Below are 24,498 nucleotides of genomic sequence, written 5' to 3'. Positions count from 1 at the left end.
GTGGGGCACTGTGAATCATAAATTAAAAGTTAGAAGATGAAGGTTATTTTTATTGCTAAACTGTTGAAAATATTCAGCATGTCAAGGACCATCAATGCACATGGGAACGAATAGTTCACCTTTCATCATTACTGGGTTCAAAGATCCAGAACTGACCTGAACGGTAAATACATTCATTCAAGGACATTATCGTCTGCAGTTCTGTTAATAAGGCGTGGTTATGAAGCGACGCCCCCAATGAGTGATTTTGTGAAAATTTGAAATCCGCCCTTTTTACCGTGTGAATGTCATGAAGATGCTGTAATTGGTTTTGATTGGTCAAAATGCTTCCATAATCTGGTGAATTTGTAACAAAAGGAATAGATTTAAACATTGAAAAATCGGTGCACGAGTAGGCCAATCGGCCCTTCGAGCCAGAACCGCCATTCAATATGATCATGGCTGAACATCTACAATCAGTACCCCGTTCCTGCTTTCTCCCCATATCCCTTGATTCCTTTAGTTCCAAGAGCTAAATCTAACTCTCTTGAACAAACACCAAACAAATCGGAGGTTAAGCAATGCATGGATCGTCAGTAACTGACGCACACACATGCAACACTTTATATTACCTGCATTGTTTCTCGCACTGTGACTGACACCTCGGCAGCAAGGAGGGGATATCATAATCGTTCACTTCATTCCGCGTCCAGCAACCGAGCAACGCAGTTCACTGGGTTGCCAGCAACTAGCTGAAACAGGATTGGCAAGGGGCGTGTGAACCCAGGGCTAGCGAGAGGCACTCGTCGGCTCCGGAGCTGTGGAGATTCTGGAGACTCACGCTGAGAGGCAAACTTGGTGAATTATTTTATTCGGCGGATTGAGAACAATTACTGGACTCCTCAGAGACAAATATACAATTTAACAAGGTGCAATTAAAACAAATTTGATTGTGATATGCAGATTGATTTGCTTTAATGATTGTGATTGTTTTTTAAAGAATGCAACATAGATGGCGGAATATAATATTGGTTAATATAAATGCATTAGTTGTTTATACATGTCTATCTATATTAAAAGCTGTAATTAGCACTCGTCTGGGTAAGGTTGAAATCAGATGGTGCAAAGTGAAGTACACTTTCGGATCGATGATAAAATTCATGAACTAACATTGTCCTTGGAGTCTTATTCGAATCCTTTTCGTGAACTCCAGCACACCATTTGAACTCTTAATCAACTGCTGCACTTACATGCTTACCTTGAGCGACTAGTGCAAAAGAGCACCTGTTTCTTTCTTGCAGCTCCACATTTCCCATTCCCAGTCTATCGCCATTCAGGTAATAAATTGCTTTCCTGTTATTGCCACCAAAATGGGTAATCTCTCATTATGTTACATCTGCCAACTCGCTCGGCTAGTCCAAATCGACCTGGTGCTTCTCTACTTCTTCCTCAGATCTCATCCGGCTTTGTGTCATCTAGATTATCGGAGATATCACGTTTATTTCGCTCATCCAAATCATTTATATATGAGGAAATATAAGGTGGGGAACATCACAGCCTGTTTTGGTAATTCGAATGCTCAAGAATGACAGGGGTTGCAGAGAGCGGTGGACACTGCATGGTCCAATTCACTGCATGGTCCAACTTTGAGTTTAAGTTTAGTTTATTGTCATGTGTACCAGGTACAATGAAAAGCTTTTGCTGCATGCTAACAGTGGAAAGACAATGCATGATTAGAATCAAGCCATCCACAGTGTACAGATACACGATAAAGGGAATAAAATGAATAACGTATAGTGCAAAGTAAAACCAGTAAAGTCCAATCAAAGATAGTCTGAGGGTCACCAATGAGGTAGATAGTTGTTCAGGACTGCAGTAGTTCAATTGTTGGTAGGATGGTTCTGTTGCCTAATAACAGCTGGGAAGAAACTGTCCCTGAATCTGGAGGTGCGCTTTCACACTTTTATACCTTTTGTCCATGAGAAGGGGGAGTGGCCAGGGTGCGACTCGTTCTTGATTATGCTGGTGGCCTTGCAGGTGTGATTGGAGTCAATGGAAGGGAGGTTGGTTTGTGTGATGATTTCATCATATCATATATATACAGCCGGAAACAGGCCTTTTCGGCCCTCCAAGTCCGTGCCGCCCAGTGATCCCCGTACATTAACACTATCCTACACCCACTAGGGACAATTTTTACATTTACCCGCCAATTAACCTACATACCTGTACGTCTTTGGAGTGTGGGAGGAAACCGAAGATCTCGGAGAAAACCCACGCAGGTCACGGGGAGAACGTACAAACTCCTTACAGTGCAGCACCCGTAGTCAGGATCGAACCTGAGTCTCCGGCGCTGCATTCGCTGTAAAGCAGCAACTCTACCGCTGCGCTACCGTGCCGCCCTGCGTCCACAATTCTCTGCAATTTGCAGTCTGATACTGACCTCCCCAACCGAAGTAATCGACAGGAAACGCTAACTCAAGAATGCAGCTAATATCATCAGAGACCCGCAACCTGTGGCCACACTTTTCTCGCTGCTCCTGACGAGGAGAAGGTACTGAATCCTGAGAAACATTAACTCTAGGTTCAAAAACAGAATTTTTTCCACCAGCAACCATTAGGTTCGTGAACTACTTTGCACAACCCTAACTACAACCTCACCAGAGCACTGAAACACCACGGAGATTGCGCTACTGCAGTTCTATGTATTTTGACTTCTTGCACTATCATGATTTAGTTTACTTAGAATAATTCATGATTTATTGTATATTTATTTATTTGTTGCTGTTGTGACTAATGTGCCTGTAAAGCTGCAGTAAGTAAGAATTTAATTGTTCAAGTTCATATCTGCCACACATGACAAATAAACATGCTTGACCCTTGACCCTTGGCTTGAATAACTGGAGACTCAGTGGTTCTCAGCTTGCCATTTTGAAAATACCTATTTACCCTTTGTTTCCTGTTGGCCAATTGGTCAGTACCTTACCCCAAGGCCATGCATATTAAAATTGCACAGCAGTCGCTTATTGTCACCTCAGAGAAAGCCTTCAGGAAGTCTAATTATTCAGGGAAGAGACTCAACAAGCTGGTCAGGAAGGCCAGCTCTGTCCTGGGTTGCCCCCTCAACTCAGTGCAGGTGGTGGGAGAGAGGAGGATGATGGCAAAGCTAACATCGCTGCTGGACAACGACTCCCACCCCATGCAGGACACTGTCACTTCACTGAGTAGCTCCTTTAGTGACAGACTCCTTCACCCCAAGTGTGTGAAGGAGAGATATAGGAGGTCCTTCCTTCCCGCTGCTGTGAGACTGCACAACCAGCACTGCTCCCAGCAGACAAGTCAACAATAACAGCTAAGAACACATGAAAAAAACTGATGACAATTTATGTATCTTTTATTTATAATGAATGATCTCTTGCTCTCTTGCTATCCACTTTGCTGCTGTAACACTAAATTTCCCCGGTGTGGGACGAATAAAGGAATATATTATTATTCCACCTCCACTGGTTCTCCTTTATCTACTCTGCAGAAGCATCCTTAAAAAAATCTAATAGATTGCCAAGCCTAATTTCCCTCTAACAATTTTCTTATAGTATATCTTTTATAATGGGCTCTGGTATTGTCCCACCACTGATGTCAAACCGTGTAGTCTATGCTTTCCCGCTTTCCCTTTATCACTTTTTAAAATATTATGGTAACATTAGGTGCCCTCTATCCATTGGAACAGTTCTCGTCCAAAGAATGCTGGAAATGATCACCAATGCATCCAATATTGTTTATTTACGCTTCTTTAAACTGTTAATTTCACTAGTTTTCAATTTAATTGGCCATAGAGACATACAGTTGCTTACCATATTCACTCCGTTCCCAGCTGTGAAATTTCTCTCACTGTGACTTTATCAACTCACACGTTCAGAATACAATGTTCAGTACAATGTCCATTGATTTTGCCGAAGTAGAGATGGTCAAAAGCCTCAAGCTCCTAGGAATAAATATTACCAGCAAACATGGAATGAACCGCCAGAGGAAGTGGTAGAGGTGGGTGCAGAAATGACATTTAAAGACACTTAAGTAGGTACATGGGAAAGGTTGGGAGGGATATAGGCCAGACATTGGCAAATGGTACTAGTTTGATGCAAAGACACTGTCCCTGAATCTGACGATATGCATTTTCAAGCTTTGGTACCTCTTGCCTGTTTGGAGAGGGGAGAAGAGGGAATGACTGGGGTGAGACCCATCCTTGATTATGCTGGTGACCTTACCGAGGGCGCTTGAAGTGTAAATGGAGTCAATGGAAGGGGAGGTTGGTTTGCTTGATGGTCTGGGCTTCATTCACAACTCTGCAGTTTCTTGTGGTCTTGGATGGAGCTGTTCCTAAACTATGAAGCATCCCGATTAAAAGGCTTTCTAAGGTGCATCTGGAGAAGTTGGTGAGGGTTGTTGAAGACATGCCGAATTTCCTAAATCTTCTAACTAAGTAGAGGCATTGGTCTGCATCCTTGGCCATAGCTTCCATGTGGCAGGTCCAAGACAAATTGCGAGTGATATTTATTCCTAGGAACTTGAATCTTTTGATCATTACTTTGGCACCATCAATGTATATGTGTGTGTGTACGTATACATTTATAGACTATGGAATATGAGCATCTCTCTCTGAATTGTGAGCACATGTGATCTCCTTAATACAACAAAAAATGTAAAACTTCGCAATACTGCAAATCTAGCATGTGTGCATTAAGGTTTGTGACCTCAATCACCACGATGAGCATTGGGCTCATAATCTTTGCCCTGCTCCGTGGCTGCAATATTTGGCACATTTTACAAAACTGGCCTGCAAGTTGTTAATGACTTCTTTAACTAGTGGGGTGTTGTTCCTGCTGCTTAAAGCATTTTCAGCCATGCATTTTTGAAAGGCATTACTAGGAGCATTGTTCTTCAAAATGAAACTATGAACTAAAAACTGCCTTGGTTGCAGCAGGGACTTTTTTTTCTTCTTCTTTGCATTGTGTTCGTTTAAAAATTTTTTATTTAAACTTTTTTTTATGTTCGATTATTATATTATCTGTTGAGTACTGTGTTTACAACCTTGATGGCTGCTGTAAGTAAGAACTTCATTGTTCCATTTCAGTACTTATGACAACAAAACACTCTTGACTCTTGATGTGCTACCATCAAATCAATAATGATGCTGATTTGCAACACAACTTGCCCAATCTGTGCAGTTCTGAAGGGTACTGGTGTTTCTTACCATATGAGATTTATATAACTCACAATACAAGTGTATATACCCCCTGTGAATAGCGTTTTGGATCTCTTTGCCCTCTCATAGCCCTCCCCAAAAATGACTGCTATTGTATTCAATTTCACCCTTCCTTTCATTCCACCCCCAGAGACCTCAATGTGTCGCGTACATATCAGACTAGTTGTTATATGGAAACACATGCAATAAGACATATCAGTGAAAGGAGAAGATAACAGGTAAGCATGAAAAAGAAGACAAACTGTAATTATTGCTGAATATTAATTTAATTTAAGCTTGTGTAGGATGGAACTGCAGATTCTGCTTTATACTGAAGATAGACGCAAAATGTTTGGAGTAACTCAGCGGGTCAGGCAGCATCTCTGGTGAAAAGGAATATGAGAAGTTTCATGTTGGAACCCTTCTTCAGTCTCTGAAGATGTGTTCTGACCTAAAATGTCACCTATTCCTTTTCCCCAGAGATGCTGCCTGACCCACTGAGCTACTCCAGTATTTTGTGTCTAATTAAAGCCCCTGATAAATTGCTCATTCATTTAGACCGAGCTGCACCAGTGCTGGTCTTATGGGCTCCATTGGAGATATATCTGGATACATCAGGATTCCTATGGTGGCTCTGGATTCCCTGCAGATATATGAACAAACCACAAGTGATTGATAAGGAACATACGAGAGTAACGCCCGCTCCTTCCTCAAATAGTGTTTGCCTTTTTAAATTGGTGTGTCTCCAGTGGAACCAGAATCTGCCAGATCCCTACAAGGGATACAGCATTCCTCACACCTGCTAACACTTTTCGATATTAACCCTCCTGTGATCACGAATTTTGCAACTTGAAGTGTTTCGATAAGCTGTGCCAGACAAGGAATCACGCAAACGTTTTCAGAAGGATGTTGTGAAACTGAGGGAAGCATATTTGAAAAAACGTAAAAAGGAACATTGAAAAAATACATTAGACAGTATACATTTGTATTTGCAAGGAAATATTTAGTTTTAACAATTTAACGGTGCTTATTTTTAATCATCTTTTATTTCAGAATCAGAAAGTTTTATTAGATTAAGTTCAACAGCAAATATATCAAAAGCAAGTAATCAGCTTCATTGTTTGAGGAAACTTGTGGTGAAAAAGATTTAATACTTCCACATTTTAATGAGGTTATAAATGAATCTATATTTCCATTTCACTGAATGTTCTGAATTAGACTACAGAAGGGATCCATTGGAGGGAAATGTTTTTCACTTGATCGTCAAGGTGCACATTGGAAACACATTTTGAAAAAATGCACAACCATTATTCAGGAATTTCAATTTGGTCTCCTCGAGATTGGGGAGATCAAATACAGATAGGGTGACCGTTTTGCAGAACACCTGTTTAGTTTACAAATGTGAGCATGAGTATCTACCTGACATATTTTTCAACTCCCATTCTGCTTCTACTTTTTCACAATTCCAACAAAGTTCAAGCTCAAAGAACCGCACCTCATCTTCTCATTCGACACTTCAGCATCATCAATACTCAATACTGCATTGAACAAATCCCGAAAATCTGCATGCCAGTACTTTCATCTGAGATTTCAACAATCTGTTACAAATTCAATGGTAATTTCAAGAGCCAAGAGAATCAAGAGAGTTTAATGGTTATATGGACCATCAACGGAACAATGAAATTCTTACTTGCAGCAGCTTAACAGGCTTGTAAATGCAAAAACACACAGATAATATAATAATTTTAATAATTCAATAAATTGATAACTTTAATGCTAGTTTAAAAAAAAACAATGTCCTTGGTGCAAACAAAGATTCCAGGGAAGTTTAAGGTTGCTGAGGTTACTTGTGTGGTTTTCAAGAGCCTGATGGTTGTTGAGAAGAATCTATTCTTGAACCTGATGGTCATGGTTTTCAGGCTCCTGCAACTTCTTCCCAATAGTAAGAGTAAACTAAGAGCATGGCCAGGGTGGTATGTCTTTGATGATATTGGCTGTCTCTTTGAACCAGTGTCTCCTTTTGTTATCCTCCAGAAAATTCAGAAAATTGTTTTGAATGTTTACCTTCTTTAGGCTTTAGCCACCTGATACTTTTATTCTTTTTGTAATTTAATCTCTATTGTCTTCCAATCTACCACCAACTTTTCTATTGGTACTTTCCTTCTGACCCCAACCCTTGTCCTTGTTTTAGTTTTTTAGTTTTAAAGATACAGCACGGAACATGCTGGGTTAAATCGAAGGTAGACACAAAATGCTGGAGTAACTCAGCGGGTCAGGCAGCATCTCGGGAGAGAAGGAATGGGTGACCTTTCAAGTCGAGACCCTTCAGTCTGAAGAAGGGTCTCAACCCAAAACATCACCCATTCCTTCTCTCCCGAGATGCTGCCTGACCCGCTGAATTATTCCAGCATTTTGTGTCTACCAGGAAGGTTTGAAACTTTAATTCTGTTTTTCTCTTCACGAACGCAGCTTGTTTTTGTGAGTATTTCCAGTATATTTAGTTTTTATTTTGTGACTTTTATGATGCACATCTATCAAGAGAATCAAGAGTGTTTTATTGTCATATGTCCCAAAACGGAACAATGACATTTTTACTTGCAGCAGCACAACAGATATGTAAACATTGTTTACATAACTCAATAATAAACAACAACAAAATATATATAAATGATATATATATACTGACATGTACCAAGAATGCTGAAACAAGAAGTTGCTCCTTATTCTTATGCTGATGTGAAATTCCAGTTTTATCTGGTAGTTGAATGCTCTAAAAATGCAGCATGGTAAGGGCAAGTGAAGGCTTTTTTGGTCTTAACTGTGTGTTTCATTTTCAATTGATCTTTCTAGTTTCATTAAAAAATACCTATTGGCAACACTCCATCAACCAATGAGGTACAGGAATAGCAGAGCATTTATATCATTCAAACAAGATATCATATTACCTTGAACAAAATAAAATTATTGAAAATAATGTATTTAAGTAGTGAAGAAAATTAAGGTAAAGCATGCCGATAAAAGCTGGGTAATCCATGCAGAAGAACACAAAGATTGAAGGATGATTACGCATAAATTATATGCTTTAAATTAATTTTAATCCCTCATAACTGTGGACACCAAATTGACTGGAAATTATCTAATCATTTTTATTCTATGAGCTATAGTGTTGCCATTATTTGTGACTTTTCATTAAACCTTTTCATAGATCAAGTATTATCTATAAATGGACAGAAAACTGGACCTCTTGCTTTAACAGTATTTAAGTCCTGCCTAATTGTTACTATACATTATACAAATGCAATTCAACGCAGGATGATCCATCCCACATTCTTGATCAAGTCATTACATACTTTAGACTTTTAGACTTTATATTTAGACACATTAAGATATTTGTTTACAGAAAGCGTTTTGGATTTTTCACATCAGAGGAAGAAAGACTAATTCAACTTAACAAGTTTGAATGGGAAGAGATTTCTAAAAGGGTATGCTTTCTATCGATACTGATAATTGCTAATAATTTAGGAACAAGTCAAGAGTAGACTTTACACTCCCTCTAACCTTCTCCGCCTTTCAGTAAAACCATGGTTAATTATCTCATTTTCCACTTACCTGGGCGACCCTGATACCTCTTGATTTCTTAAAATCAACCTTGAAGGTGCTCAACAACTAACACCTACATTTAATAGGAATAAGAAATCCCTCAGATTCATAGATATCTGAATAAAGAACTTGTCCTTTACTTTAAGTTTAAACATCTGATTTCATATCCAGAGACGGTCATTACTTCTAAACCAGGAATACTCAAGCCTTCTCAAAATTTTAAAAGTCTTAATGAGATCAGTTCTCAATATTCTAAACAGCAGAGAGTACTGGTCCATCTTATTCATTCAATGGTCATAAGGCTCATCCCAGGAACTACTTCAGTGACGATTCCTTAAATCATCCCTAAATGTTAGCAAATATATTCTTAGACATGGAGAACAAAATTACATGATATAACAAACTATGATACAATTTCAGAATGCCTGTGTTCCAATCCTTTTCAGTAAAAGCCAACAAAATACTTTGACCTTGCCAATTGCTTGCTGTTTGTGCACAGCATGAGGTGAGGTGAGGTGGGCTCTGACGCGTGTGAACACGAGGAAAGCTGGAGGCCCAGATGGTATATCTGGGCGAGTACTAAAGTCTTGTGCTACTCCGCTTGCTCCAGTGCTCACCACAATATTCAACCTCTCCTTGGCAAAGTCCGTGGTCCCTGCATGCTTCAAAAGATCCATCATTCTACCGGTGCCAAAGAATGCCTCTCCAGCGTGTTTAAATGACTACCGACCGGTGGCCCTCACCTCGGTTGTCATGAAATGCTTTGAGAGGCTAGTCAAGAAGCACATCTGCGCCCTCCTTCCTCGCAACATGGACCCACTACAGTTCGCATACCGTCCGAACAGGTCCACGGATGATGCGGTCTCCCAGGTTCTACACACCGCTCTCTCTCACCTGGACAGCCAGGGGGGCTATGTGAGGATGCTGTTCATTGACTTTAGTTCAGCATTCAACACAATAGTCCCCAGCAGACTGGTTGAGAAGCTGATGGAACTGGGGCTTAGCACCCCTCTGTGTGCCTGGGTCCTGGACTTTCTCACTGCCAGGCCCCAAGTGGTCAGGATGGGGGAACACACATCTAGCTCCCTCACCCTGAACATAGGATCCCCCCAGGGCTGCGTCCTTAACCCCCTACTGTACTCCCTGTACACACATGACTGTGGGGCCAGGTTCAGCTCAAACTCCATCATCAAGTTTGCTGATGACACTGTGGTGGTGGGCCGGATCTCCAACAATGATGAGAAGGCCTACCGGGAGGAGGTGGCTGATCTGGCACTCTGGTGTCAGGACAATAGCCTCCTCTTGAATGTCACTAAAACAAAGGAGCTGATTGTGGACTTCAGAAGGGCTAAACATCCAGGGACGTACACGCCACTGGAGATAGATGGGTCTACTGTGGATAGGGTGAGCAGTTTTAAATACTTGGGAGTCCGCATCACAGAAGATCTGACGTGGGCAACGCACATTGCCACACTGGTGGGTAAGGCTAAGCAGCGCCTTTACCACCTTAGACAATTGAGGAAATTCAGAGTGTCTCTGAGGATCCTTCATTGCTTCTACTCTGGGGCTGTAGAGAGCATCCTGTCCGGCAACATTACAGTCTGGTTTGGGAACAGCTCTGCCCAGGACAGGATGGCCCTGCAGAGAGTAGTGTGTTCGGCAGAACGCACCATGGGAACTACACTCATCCCCCTGCAGGACCTATACATCAGGAGGTGCAGATCCAGAGCAAGCAAGATCATGAGGGACCCCTGCCACCCCAGTAACGGACTGTTCCAGATGCTACGATCAGGCAAACGCCTCCGCTGTCACGCTGCGAAAACGGAGAGGATGAGACGGAGCTTCTTCCCACAGGCCATCAGGACTGTCAACTGTTATAACCCCAGAGACTAAATTTTTGTCGACACTAATAGTAACTTATTAACTTTATTTATATGCTGTAACTGTAATTCTTTTTGTGCACAACCTGCAGGCATTGCCACTTTCATTTCACTGCACATCGTGTATGTGTATGTGACAAATAAATTTGACTTGACTTGACTTTCTGTGTTTTATACACTGGGTCATGCAAATCCATCTGAACGTGAAAACCTAATGTTTCCTTAGCCTTTTCAGTTAAACATGGATAACTTAAATTCCCATGATGTTCTTGTATCTCAATGGATTGAATATATTTTGAGAATTACAAAATATTTCTTCAACAACAAAATCTAATAAAAAATTCTTATTCTTTAAATGTTACTTCTGATATCTTTTGATTTGGATATATACGTCATGAGTAACAGATAAATCATGTAATTAGATTGGCTGCTCGATTCCAGCAGTTTGTATATTTAGTTAATGAGCAAATTATCTGTTTTCAATGGATATGCTAGATTTTGGAAGTTATGAATCAGATCTGATCCAAGTTTCTTTGTATAATTGGTAGTCTAAGGGTTATAAAAGTTAGTTTCTGCTATCTCAAATGAAATGATATTAAATTACCCTTTTTCCAAAAAGAGACTTCAATAAGTCACAAAATTCATACAGAAAATCGGTTCACCATAATAAAGAGTTATAAATACTAGGGATTAAATGTTATAAATTAGAATATCTGGAGTTGGAAGGGAAATTGGATAGATTTCCTTTCAATATTAGAGTATTTCAATATATAGTTGTGCAAAAATTGCTTTGGAAAGAGTAAGACGGTTATTTACAATAAGAAATGTGTTGCAAAATAATTAGTGGTTCATCCAAAAAAAAGTGCACAAACTTGATGTGCATTTTCTTGATCCAAAATGTTCTTAATTACAATTGAAGCATTTTTATTTTCAGAAAAGGGTACAAAGAGTATGATTTTGATTATTTTGTGGTGCCCATAAAGTATCCCTTCAGAATATGCAGTACATATTTCAACCAATTACGACACTTCCAAAACAAACATGAAACTGTGTTCTTTCTTGCATATTACGAATGGCATGTTATTTTCTGTTTGAAGGTGGATGAAGCACTAAATTCTGCTGAACATGCAACTCCACACCTAGTAGAACCAAATCAGAAGATAATCAACTACATGAATACTGCAGTCCTAAACAAGGTAATACCTAGTATGTGCAATCACGAGGAAATTGACTATTGCGCTGTTTCTCCCTTTATTGATGTGTGCCATTTCAACCATAACAGTTACAATTTACTGCAATTGTGGCCAATCTCATTTTTTTTAAACTGGGGAATTCCGAAACATTTTCTAATAGTCATTGTGTCCTAGGTGATTACAAAGGTGCCTTTGTGCCATAAATCAGATTTAAACAAGTTAATTCATTTCACATCTGGATGACATTAAGACCAGGCAGCCCAAGCCAGGAAATCCTTAATGGAGGTTAAGGGTGTTCTCACACAGAAGTGAGGCCAGCCGTCTATGGAACAAATTATATTTTCTAACTGAGTCTCACAGTGCATCATAATTCTGTTTATTGGTATTCACTGCTGTTAGTATTCATTCCACATCCTCTCCAAACCATGGGAATTTAGCCCAGATTGTTAAGAGAAACCATATGCAAAACACACACGTGAAAATTTCATCACTGAATGGCTTACACCTCATCCTGCATATTGGCATCTACTTACATATTTTACCAAACCACTGGGCCTACGTCATTGAATCAGTTTTGGCCCCTAGTTCTTTCAGTTCAGATCAAGATTTGAACATAGCCCCATGTTAGCTTCAAGTCAGATTACACCGAAAATCAATTCTTCTATTTTAAAAACTCCAGTCTGGTTTTATTTCAGATTTCCCAAGAACCAAAGATATTAGTGCCAGGCAATGAACCTCCAGAAAAATAAACTAATCTGTTTGTATCAGGAAATATATATGTTAAAACATATTAAAACTACTACTTAGAAAGCTGAGAGTGCATAAAGTTGACAAATAAACAAGAATATTAAGGCAGAAGAAGCTGGTACTAAATAATGATTCTAGAGTCAAATGTGTTTAATTGCCAAATGCACCAGGACCGGAACATTAAAATTCTTACTGCTGCAGTTTTACAGGCACAGTAAATGCAACACACAACCTTTAAATAGACAATATATTATTAGTTATTCTATGCCAGACCATGATAGTGCAAGCCAAAGTACATTATGCAACCTTAGTAGTGTAATGTCCGTAGTAGTCCGGTGCTGAGGTAGGGTTATGGCTAGGGTTCTACATGGCAGTTTAAGACCCCAATGGTTGATGGGAGGTAGATTTTTAGAATCTGGAGGTAATGGTTCTCAGGTTCTTGCATTGTCTTTGTAATGATAGCAGAGAGATGAGTGCGTAGCATGGGTGGTGTGGGTCCTTGATGATATTAGCTGCCTTTTAAGAACATAGAACATAGAAATATACAGCACGGGGACAGTTCCTTCAGCTCATGATGTCATCAGTCTGCACTTCGTGTAGATCCAATACCCATGATAGAATGGACAATGTCCCTCAACTCTCTGCAGCCTCCTTCGTTCCTGGACATTCAAATTACCAAGGCAGGTCATGTTGCAGTGATTGGTATGATCTCCACTCTACACCTGTACAAATTCAATAGTATTTGACGACACGCCAAATCTCCCCAACTCTGAGGAGGTAGAGATGTTGATTTACCCCCATCACAGTCTTTCTCAGCTCGCCAACAAATTTCAATTCTTTCATTCAAACAAATATATGCTTCTAGAATTCAATTATTACTTCTTCACCCAGTCTAACCTTGCCAGTTTTTGCCCTACCAGTCTTTCTCAGAACATCCAAAATGTGTACCACAGGGCAAAGCACACAAACTGGTGTACTGCTTTGTGTTACACATGCTGGTGTTCAGTTTAAATTTGACTGAAACTACATAAATGCTTCCTTAATTTAAATGGAAGAGCATAATGCCAATCAGTCTCAAAGCTCCATTTAACCAAATCCAATGTTACGAACCCAAGGAGCACTGAGGTTAAAACAAAAAATACACCAGCGCCTAGAGACCTATCAGTCACAAAAGGAACAGATGTTGCAACTGAATCATCAGCTCTCTAGAACATTGCTGAACTAGTTCCTCCTGATAGCTTCCTCAGTAGCACGACAATGACTTATTGTATAGCATAAGGGAAAAAGTAAGGCACCTTGATGATGATGATTCCACAATGGGGAAAGAATGTAGTTGTTCAGAATTCTGGTAATCATGTTGTTATGCAAAATAAGGTGGACTTCATTGAAATTGCTGAGACTTGGAACAAAATCGTTTCTGGATTTAGACTGCTGTGGAAGACAGAGGACCCCTAATGGCAAGCTTCTGTAATGAACAGAATCAATGTTAGTTCATTGAGAATACATTTATCAGACAATGGGGGAAACTGGAGCACGTAGGCAAAAATGATTCGTTTTAGCATCATGTTCGAAATGGAAATTATGGGCTAGATGTTATTGTGCGGTATTCGTCAATGTTCTAAGAACCGTTACCTGCAAGTTTATGGGAATTTTGACTGGCACAAACTCAATGGGTTAAATATCTTCCTTCTGTATTATGTATTTCTAAGATTCTATCTGGGTCGATAAAAATTGAAATTAGGTTCTGCAAAAATTTAGAGCCCTTAATTAAGGTCATCTGGATATATGATCCAAACAAAATATGCTCAATTTACCCACTATTGCGAGCTGTGCAATTTTACCTGTGCAATTAGGATCTTGGGCATAGCTCAACATTTTGGCACTGTATGGTCAAATCTCTGTGACATGATATTTATAGTGTTGGTATATGCATGTTGGCTATCAGTTATTGTTATAATTTTCTTAGTGAATTATGGCTAAAGATCATGAATGTTTCTTTTTCACATACTGACATTTGTTGAATACAGTGGTCTGTGACAGACATCATGTGCGCATTATAAATGTGCTTATTGTCTCAATAACAATCCAGCAGAATTGATGATTAATTACATACATGCCTGATCTTATTTTCGATTATATTTTACACAAAAGGTAGCACACAGGCAGATTTGGAAGCAAAGTGGACCCTATGCAAAAATGGGCCCTTCGACTCTCTGCATCCATGTCAATGTTTTTGCCCATCCACACTAATCCTGCACCAAGTCAGTATCTTATTATGCCTTGTCTATTTAGGCACCTGTCTAAATGTATTTGATTGCATTTGACTGTACCATTTGTTGGCAGCGAATTCCAGGCATCAGCCACTCTCGATTTTAAAATATTCCCCCTCAAATCTCCTTTAAAATTACTTTCTCTCACTTTAACCTAATACCCTTATTTATGATGCTCCGACTATGGGAACAAAGATTGTGGCTGTCAATTCTATCTATACCTCATAATTTTAAATGTACCTATCAGGTCACCACTCAGCCTCCTTTGCACCAGATAAAACAACATAGCCTTTCCAATCTCTCCCCATAACTCAATTCATCGGATCCAGACAACATTCTGACGAATCTCCTCTGCACTCTCTTCAATGCAATCACATCCTTTTCTATAGTGTGGTGACCAGAACTTCACAGTATACTCCAAATGTGTTCTATGCAATGCTTTGTAAAGTTGCTATATAATGTCCAACTTTTGTAATCTATGCCTCGACCTATGAAGACAAGCTTGCCATATGCCTTCATCACCACCTTACCTTTAAATTTGAACCCCAAGATCTGTATGAACATACCATTTGCTGTATACGTCCTTCCCACATCTGACTTCCCAAAAATGCCTTACTTTTTATTTGTTGGGAGTAAATCCCATCTGCCAATACTTCACCCAACTTTACATCTGAACTATATCCTGCTGTAGTTTGAGACAATCTTCCTCATTATCCACACCACCAACTTCCTTGACATCTGCAAACCCACCAACCATACATCCTACATTCACAACCAGGCACAGTGGTAGAGTTGCTGCCTCACAGTGCTTACATCGCCTGAGACCCGGGTTTGATCCTGACTATGGGTGCTGTCTTTACAGAATTTGTATGTTCTCCCCATGACCTGCATGGGTTTTCTCCAAGATCTTCAGTTTCCCCCCACACTCCTAAAGACATACAGGTTTGTAGGTTAATTGGCTTGGTATAAATGTAAAGTGTCCCTAATGTGTGTAGTGTTAATGTGCGGGGATTGCTGGTCGGTGCGGACCCGGTGGGCTGAAGGGCCTGTTTCCACGCTGTATCTCTAAACTAAACTAAACCAAGTCTTTGATATAATTTGTGGAATTTTCTGCCACAGAGGGTAGTGGAAGCCAAATCACTGGATGGATTTAAGAGAGAGTTAGATAGAGCTCTAGGGGCTAGTGGAATCAAGGGATATGGGGAGAAGGCAGGAGCGGGTTATTGATTGTGGATGATCAGCCATGATCACAATGAATGGCGGTGCTGGCTCGAAGGGCTGAATGCCCGTCTCCTGCACCTATTTTCTATTTTCTATATTTAACAAACAACATAGAGACCAGCTCAGATCTTTGCAGGATATTGCGAATCACAAACATCCACTTAGGAAAGAATTTCATTCTTCCATCAGTCCCCTCTACCAATGCCAGCATTGGATCTAGTTAGTCAGATCATCTTGGATCCCATGTCCCTTACCTTCCTGGACCACATTACCATACAGGAGCTTGTCAAGTCTATTTTGCCATCTAGACAATATTTATTGCCTCGCCTGGTAGCAAAATTTGCTGGTACAAATTCTGGTACAGCATTTGTATCAGATGCTGGTACAAATCGAAGGTATCACAAAATGCTGGAGTAACTCAGCAGGTCAGGCAGCATCTAGGAGAGAGGGAATGGGTGACGTTTCGGGTCGAGACCCTTCTTCAGACTGCCTCGCCTTCATCACTTTCCTCTGTGAACTTTATTTTATTGCAGGGATACTAATGGTCTATAAGGAATAATACGTGGCTCATTTGTTATGCTCACTGTTAAGTATAATTATATTTTAATGATATCCTTGATTTTTTTTTAGAAGTTTGTGATATTCTATGATACGGCACATTTTTTTGTGAAAACCACAGTCATTTACTATCTGTTACTATCCAATCTGGTGGTGCCTAATAAATACTGGTTGGAGCTAAAGGTCTTCTTTGGTGGAAGAGGGGAATGATTTGGGCTTTGGCAGAACTATACTGGGACCACACCATTCTGTCACATTGCCTGATTTGTACAATTGGTTTAGCATTACTGAGGAATCTTAGATGACAAAACAGTGTTTGTTTCTTTTGTGAGGGAAGGAATTAGGCATGAGCCCATCATTGCCAAACAGATGGATTGGAGAGTCTAACTTAAATTGTTGACATCCTCTCTTAATATTTAATTATTTGGTCCGAGAGTTATCTCTTTGCGTCTCTCCTTCTGTCTCCCTCTCTTCCCTCTGTCACTTGCTTCACTCATAGTTTCAGAAACGCCAGAAACTAGAATATTATTTCCTGCCTAGCAGCAATACGCAAAAATAATGAGATATCTTCCCAAGAATCAAGTTGTGCCCTGATTTTCACATATCACAAATAGTTGAGTTGAGGTAAGGCGTAATAAGATGATCACCAAACCCCTTGAATGACACCATTCAGATCCAGGGCAATATTAACTAGCTGCTTATACTTTTCCATGTAATTTCTAACAGATCCCTTGAAGTATGCTCTGGGATAAAGTTTGGCATCCCACTACACCACCATCCATTCAACTAATACCACCCTTTACTATCCATGGTACATCAGCTGGACCAGCTTGAGATCCCCACTTTTACCAACATCAGTGTTACATCATATTTTTTGAAGTTATTTGGAGGAGCACCTTGTAATGGATACAGTGGCAGGTCATGGTTTGATCAATTGGGTGAGAAGTAAATGGAAAATGGTTGTTGATTTATTATTCTGAATACATAACCCTCATCAGTTTTTGGCACTTTTATTTGAAGTGTGGTTTTATAGCTGCTTCTAAGTTAATGTTGTCTTTATGTCTGATGACAAAACTGGGTGAATGATTTTAATATTCTTCATTGAAAGATTCAGAGCGTGTGGGAGGATTTAATGAGGGTGCTGAAGCCGAGAGGATTTGGACAAATTTCCAGGGCAGAGAAATGCATTGGTCAAAACAATTTTTGACAATTAATTTATCTCTCTCTCCTCTTTGTGCAAGACAGTAAATAGGATACCTTCTGCTGCTCTTGACTAATCCTTTGACTTCCTTTCTGATGAGTAAAGCTTTCGTTACTGGCAGTGCACCAAAACCAGTCTCCTTAAATGGCTAGCCTGTGTGGTGACTTGGCCTCAGGAGCCCTCTGGCTTGCATTAACGTTATCCCTTTGATGTAGCAACCATTTCAGTGTGTTTCCAAAACTGAAATGTTAACGAATATTATCATGATACCTTCATAGATACCTTTCACAAACATGGAAGTCTTCTTCGCAATTAAAACTACATTAAAGCACACATCCTAGTTACGCACTAACCTTAGATAAATGCTCCTTAATTGGTGCATATCCCTTCAAATACAACCTCAGTGACTTTGAATTGAGCAACAGGTTTCACTGAAATACAGGGAGAAACTAAATTATATTGAGCAACCCTCACTTGTTTTTTATCTTTTATGTTGCATTTCTGAAAACATATAAATCTTGTACTTCTGTAAGGCCTCAGCTTCTAGCTACTGAAATAAACCAAAACATTTGCTGAGATGAAAGTATAATTAACTTTCTGACCCTAGAACTTTACCATCTGCTAATAATTTGTTTTGCTTAGTTTTAAAAAATGAGGCATTGCAGCCAAAGTAAGCACGGGATGTTTTTAGGAACTACGCATTGAATTTTTACAAGAAACCATTACTGGAACTGTAGAATAGAATCTATCCAATCATAATCAATGGGCCAAAATTCATGCAAATATTTAACTGTCTGCCATTTTAACCCCAGTTCTTCCTAACTATTTTATCTACCTTGGAAAGAAAAAGAAAAATCAATGCCCTGCTATATTTCCCCAAAGTATTTCTTTTGTAATACACATTCTAACAGGGTGACTCAGTTGTCCAATGGATTTTAGAGTTGGAAACCAAGGTAGATTGAACAATTTTATTTTAAAATAAAAGGTTACAAAAGCTAATGATACAGAAGCTGGAAATCTGAAAGAAGGTACAAGTAGTGCTGGAAATGTTCAGCACCTGTGGAGAAAACAACATGTGGAGAGATAGTCTGAGATTCACCAAGATCATCAACCTCGAATGGTATTTATTTCACAAAATGCTGGAGTAACTCAGCAGGTCAGGCAGCATCTCAGGAGAGAAGGAATGGTTGACGTTTCGGGTCGAGACCCTGTAACTCAGTTTCTCTCTCCACAGATGTTTTTTGATGTGCTGAGTATTTCAAGTATTTTTTAATGTAGGAAACGGGTGGCATGGTGGCGCAGTGATAGAGTTGCTGCCTTTCAGCACCAGAGACCCGGGTTCGATCGTGTCTACGGGTACTTGTCTGTATGGAGTTTGTACGTTCTCCCCGTGACCTGCGTAGGTTTTCTCTGAGATCTTTGGTTTCCTCCCACACTCCAAAGACGTACAAGTTTGTAGGTTAATTGACTTGGTATAAATGTAAATTGTCCCTTGTGTGCGTAGGATAGTGTTAGTGTGCGGGGATCGCTGGCCAGTGCGGCCTCAATGTCCTGGAGGGCCTGTTTCCGCGCTGCATCTCTAAACTAAACTAAAAATAAAAAAAATCCTGAACTGTTTACAAAATCTTTTAACATTCACTCATTTTAATATATTGTAGTTTAGTTTAGTTCAGTTTATTGTCAAATGTACCAATCTGTTAATTCACTCCTTATTTTTAAAAAAAGAAAAAATATCTCATCACTTTCCTTGCCAGACATTCAGTAATAAATTTTATTCCTGCAAGTTAGAATTTGTTGAATATTCATATTCTTGTGGTTTTTTACATTTTATTTTAGGTTATTTTCAAATTCATTTACTTATAATTTCATAACATTACCACTCAGTCATTTTATACGGTTGAAAATACTTTCTTAGCAACCCAGCAAAAATTTATCTGTGGAAAACATATGGTTCTTCTTTCAAAAACCTCTCCAGCCAGAATGTCTCGGGGGACCTGAAGTGGATGTAGCATAATTAAATCTTTCATGGTGCTATTTGAATGTCGGGTTGACTCAGCATTTTCATCGGCTTCTGTGATTGGACTAAGTTGTAGCCTCTTCAGCACCTTATTCCCCCATAACCCACCTTCCCCCCAAATTACTGCAATAATAATCTATAGAAGTGGCCATGCAAACCGTTCATCAGGGCAATTAACAATGCATAATTTGACGTTATGGGTGCATGCTTCTGACAGTTGGCCATTTTGAGTGTCTGATTTACTCAACCCTCCACTTCATTGTTTTTTCAGTGTCATTCATAACATATTAATGCTGTTTTCTTAGATCACAGCAGATTAAAGGGTAATTGGTAGAGATGTTTAAAATTTTGAAGGAATGATTAGATTTAGAATATAGAAACATAGAAAAATAGGTGCAGGAGTAGGCCATTTGGCCCTTCGAGCCAGCACCGCCAGTCTATATGATCATGGCTGATCATCTAAAATCAGTACACCGTTCCTGCTTTTTCCCCATATCCCTTGATTCCTTTAGCCCAAAGAGCTAAATCTAACTCTCGTGAAAAAATGCAGTAAATTGGCCTCCACTGCCTTCTGTGGCAGAGAAATCTGCAGATTCACAACTTTCTGGGTGAAAACTTTTTTCCTCATTTCAGTCCTAAATGGCCTACCCCTTATTCTTAAACTGCGACACCTGGTTCCGTACTCCCCCAACATGGGGAACATTTTTCCTGTATCTAGCCTGTTCAACCTTTGAAGAATTTTATGTTTCTTTTAGATCTCCTCTCATCCTTCTAAATTCTAGTGAATACAAGCCCAGTCGACCCATTCTAGAAGGGTCTCGACCCGAAACATCATCCATTCCTTCTCACCAGACCGGCTGCCTGTGCCGCTGAGTTACTCCAGCTTTTTGTGTATATCTTTGGTTTAAACCAGTTCCTTCTATCACACGACCCTCCAGCATTTGGGGCAAGCTGAGTAGACCCACAAGACTGGGATATTGTCTGAAGGAGGGTCTCAACCCGAAACGTCACCCATTCCTTCTCTCCAGAGATGCTGCCTGTCCCGCTGAATTACTCCAGATTTTTGTGTCTATGGTTTAAACCAGCATCTGCAGTTCTTTCTTATATATATTATTAAAAATGGCAGCTTTGGATTTGAATGTTGTAGATTCGTATCACTAAGTATGAGTATGTTGCAATACACTTTTGAGGGAATACTTTACAATCAGAAGTGCCAACTTTTGCATAAAATGTGACATTTCACCAATATAATGTAGGTAATAAAATTGAGAGGGATCTCTCTAATATACACAGTTTTACTATCTAGTTTAATGCAGATAAATCTACATTATATTTGACTATATACAACTTTTTCTGCTGTGCAGCCTTCTTCCCCAATCTAGGTAAAGCAAAATAAAGTTTGATATCATTCAGAAGGTCAATTTCAGTTGGGCAGCACAGTGACACAGCAGGAGAGTTGCTGTCCTATAGCACCAGAGACCCTGGTTCAATCCTGGCCAAAGGTGTTGTCTGTACGGAGTTTGTACGTTCTCCCTGTGACCACGTGGATTTTCTCTGGGTGCTCAGGTTTCCTCCCACATTCCAAAGACGTGCAGGTTTGTACGTTAATTGGGTTCTGTAAATTGTCCTCAAGTGTGCAGGATGGAACTAATGTACAGGTGGTTGTTGGTTGGCGCAGACTTGGTGGGCAGAAGGGCCTGTTTTCACACTATCTCTGATTAAACTAAAGCTGAAAGCAGGAGCAGATGTGGAGCCTGCAAAATGCAGGACACTTAACGAGATTGGTTTCAGTTGAGCAGATGAAAGCTGTTAGCATCCCAGAATGACTAGTCCTAGTGGGTGAATAAAAAGGCAGACTCTAGCGGAGTGGTTGTACTGGGTGAGACTTTGCGGTGGGGTAAACCTTTGGCTTCAGAGCATTCATAGACAACAGACAATAGGTGCAGGAGTAGGCCATTCGGCCCTTCGAGCCAGCACCGCCATTCAATGTGATCATGGCTGATCATTCTCAATCAGTACCCCGTTCCTGCCTTCTCCCCATACCCCCTGACTCCGCTATCCTTAAGAGCTCTATCTAGCTTCATGGATGGAAGCAGGTAATGGTGGTGGAAGGTTGTTTATTGGACTGGAGGCCTGTGACTAGTGGTCTGCCTCAGGGATCGGTGCCGAGGCTGTTACTGTTTGTGATTGATATCAACGATTTGGATGAGAATGTACGAGACATGATTAGTAAGTTTGCAGATGATGCTAAAGTAGGTGGTATTGTAGACAGTGAAGAGAGTCATCAAAAATTACAGTATGATCTTGATCAAGTGGTTTGAGGAATGGTTAATGAAGTTTAATGCAGATAAGAGTGAGGTGTTGCATTTTGGGAAGTCAAACCAGGGCAGGATCTTCACAGTGAATGGTAGGCACCTGGGGAACATTGTAAAGTAGAGAATTCTAAGCATATATGTACATAGTTCCCTGAAAGAGATATCACAGGTAGATAGGGTTGTAAAGAAGGCTTTTAGTACATGGGTCTTCATCAGTTAGGGTATTGTGTAGACAAGTTAGGACATTATGTTACAGCTGTACAAGATGTTGGTGTGGCTGCATTTGAAGTATTGTATTTCCGTTTTGGTTTCAACTATTTTCAATATTTTCTAAAATCGGAAGGATGTCACTAAGTTGGAAAGGGTGCAGAGAAGATTTACGAGAGTGTTGCCAGGCATCTGGGGCCTGCGTTTTAGGGAAGGGTTTAGCTGGTTGGAACTTTATTTCTTGCAGACAAGAGGCTGAGGGGGTGATCTTGTAGAGGTGTGTAAAATCACGAGGAGAATAGATAGGGTGAATGCATGCAGTTTGTTTTACTCAGTGTAGGGGAATTAGGAAATAGGTTGAGGGTCATAAGTGATAGGAAAAGAATTAGGCCATTCGGCCCATCAAGTCTACTCCGCCATGGCTGATCTATCTTTCCCTGATAACCCCATTCTCCTGCCTTCTCCCCATAACCCCTGACACCCGTACTCATCAAGAATCTATCTCTGCCTTAAAAATGTCCATTGACTTGGCCTCTACAGCCTTCTGTGCAAAGAATTCCACAGATTCATCACTCACTGCCAAAAGAAATTCCTCCTCATTTCCTTCCTGCAGGAACATCCTTTAATTCTGAGGTTATGACCTCTAGACCTAGATTCTCCCACTAGAGATAACATCCTCTCTACATCCACTCGATCCAAGCCTTTCACAATTTGGTACGTTTCATTGAGGTCCCCCTCATTCTTCTAAACTCCAGTGAGTGCAGTCCCAGTGCCATCATACTCCTTCATATATTAACCAACTCTTTCCTGGGATCATTCTTGTAAACCTCCTCTGGACCCTCTCCAGGGCCAGCACATCCTTCCTCAGATATGGGGCCCAAAATTGCTCACAGTCAAAATTGCAAAGGTGAAAGGGAAAGGATTTAATAGGAACCATTTTTTTAAATTTGGATGGTGGTGGGTATATGGACAAGCTGCCAGAGGAGGCAATTGAGGCAGGTACTACAAAAACATTTAAAAGACTCAGACAGTCACATGGATAGGAAAGGTTTATAGACAATAGACAATAGGTGCAGGAGTTGGCCATTCGGCCCTTCGTGCCAGCACCACCATTCACTGTGATCATGGCTGATCATCCACAATCAGTACCCCATTCCTGCCTTCTCCCTATATCCCCTGACTGTGCCAACTTTAAGAGCTCTATCTAGCTCTCTCTTGAAAGCATCCAGAGAATTGACTTCCACTGCCTTCTGAGGCAGAGAATTCCACAGATTCACAACTCTCTGGGTGAAAAAGTTTCTCCTCATCTCCGTTCTAAATGGCCTACCCCTTATCCTTAAACTGTGGCCCCTGGTTCTGGACTCACCTAACATCGGAAACATGTTTCCTGCCTCTAGCGGGTCCAATCCCTTAATAATCTTATATGTTTCAATAAGATCCCCTCTCATCCTTCTAAATTCCAGTGTATACAGTGTTTAGATGGGCCAAATGCAGGTAAATGGGACTAGATTAGATGGGTCATCTTGGTCTGCATGGAGGAGTTGGGCCAAAGGACCTGCTTCCATGCTGTATGGCTCTGCGACTCCATCTATTCTGCCTTACCTAAGGTAAGCAAGATAAAAGAAGGAATATCAAGGTCTGCAGCATTTTCACCATTGTGGAACCACATTGCCCATTCTTCATGTGTGATCCAGGCTGTTAGAAATGGCAATATATTCAAGGTTCTGAGGGATTGTTGCTGAGCCTAATCCTGGCTTCCTCTAACACCCAAAGGTGAATTCACAAATATGGCCATTTATATTGCACCATTCACAAATTCTGATCATTCCAAAAATTTTTGCATATAGAATTATTTTTAATTATAGTCATTGTAGTAGAAAACACGGCAATCAATTTGCACATAAAATGTCATACTGATAAGATGAGAATTGCCAATTTGTATGTTTCCATGAAGTTGATTTATGTATTTCTATTGCTCTTTTTTCATTCCAAGCTATTGCTGTGTACCTTTTATATTCATTCAAGAGAGCAGATGAGACCTCTGTTCCGTGTCTCAGCTGAAAGATGGAATGAT

The 24,498-nt window shown here is 40.2% G+C and overlaps 1 protein-coding gene across 1 annotated transcript in view; it reads left to right on the top strand.

The window, feature by feature from the left end:
- The first annotated feature begins 571 nt into the window (after positions 1-571).
- LOC144592053 (uncharacterized) overlaps positions 572-24,498 on the top strand; it is a 171,285-nt gene continuing 147,358 nt past the window's right edge. Inside the window, exons 1-2 of the mRNA XM_078396293.1 lie at positions 572-908; positions 11,793-11,891. The gene's annotated coding sequence lies outside the window, so the exon portion shown is untranslated. The remainder of the gene's footprint in view (positions 909-11,792; positions 11,892-24,498) is intronic.

The sequence above is a fragment of the Rhinoraja longicauda genome, chromosome 3 (genome assembly GCF_053455715.1).
Source record: "Rhinoraja longicauda isolate Sanriku21f chromosome 3, sRhiLon1.1, whole genome shotgun sequence".
Lineage (NCBI taxonomy): Eukaryota > Metazoa > Chordata > Chondrichthyes > Rajiformes > Arhynchobatidae > Rhinoraja > Rhinoraja longicauda.
Note: the sequence above shows the minus strand (reverse complement) of the source record. Positions and strands in the feature narration are given on the sequence as shown.